Genomic DNA, 1,335 nt, shown 5'->3' with positions numbered 1-1,335 from the left:
CCTCTGCCTGTTTTCTGCAGCTTCTCCACAACGTTACAGTTTTTCGCTGGCATGTCTTACGTGTAGAGGAGTAATTTTCACTGTAAGGTATCTGTACTTTTACTCAAGTATGGTTTTTAGGTACTCTTTACACCTCTGGGTATTAATGTGAACTGCTCTAGATTTATATTCCTATTTATATAAAGTAAAATACAATGGAATGTATAGTTACAATGAAATTATTATGGTTATGTGAAATCAGACAGCTGTATCAAACGTCAAATTAACGATGCAAAATTATGTAACCTTGAGTTAAATATTATATCAACTTCCACTAAAATACACAATATTGCACTTTTTTTGAACAGGCGGTATTGTGAAAGTGAGAATGCGCCACTGTTTTATGGTTTAACATAGGCAATATAAATCTTGAGGTGGTGCTGCCTGCTGTCACAGGAATTGTACATTACTTTTAGTCTATCAAACAGCTGTGCATTTCTGTTCTTATTTTGATTTAAACTATAATGATTAATATTGTTGTGATGTTATTTAACTTTAAGCGGACCAGGCAGAACCTGGGGGGTATTCCAGAAAGCAGGTTATGTGACATACCCGGGTATGTTTGAGGATTAGAGAGCAGATAACCTCAGCTTTCGGTTCCAAAATCGGAGGTTACTTTCAGGGTAAGTAAGTAACCATAGTAACTTGCACTCTGAAGATAACCTGCTCCGGAGCAGGTTATGTTCCGGGGTTTGTTCACTTCAGAGCCATCAGCGCACGCGTGACCTACTGACGAGCCTTCAGTGGGCGTGACAGATAGCGCACAACATTATATAATATTACAATATGTAATATAGCCTATTTTATATATATATATATATGTATGTATGTTAATGATGAAGCGCTAATATAAGTAATAAATTAGGTAATATATTATTCTAATATGGTTATTATTTATTTTATTGGCATATATAACAGTTATCTGTATAAATTATAAAACACTATGACAAGGTAATGTTTAATTTATTATATATATATTATTACATTTTATATTATCTCACACATGGATCGGCATTTTCTATAATGTCTAAATTCTAAATCAAAATACATATCTGATATGACTTAATATATAATTAGCATCAAACAAACTATAATTAATATTCTCAAGGATTAAAGATTAAACGGAAAAAAATTACAAATGATTGCACAACCATCAATTAGGTGGCGATATGCACGAAGCATGTAAACGAGCATTGAACAAAAGAAGAAAGAAAGAAACAGCATGACGCTTTTTCTTAGCGTCCGTTTCCATAGCGACTCGTCGATTCATCGCTCTGTTGAGAATGTCTTGAGTCT

Source organism: Sinocyclocheilus rhinocerous, unplaced genomic scaffold, assembly GCF_001515625.1.
Source record: "Sinocyclocheilus rhinocerous isolate Xijiao unplaced genomic scaffold, SAMN03320098_v1.1 scaffold11, whole genome shotgun sequence".
NCBI classification, from domain to species: domain Eukaryota; kingdom Metazoa; phylum Chordata; class Actinopteri; order Cypriniformes; family Cyprinidae; genus Sinocyclocheilus; species Sinocyclocheilus rhinocerous.
The sequence above is the reverse complement of the archived record's forward strand: the minus strand, read 5'-3'. Positions refer to the sequence as shown.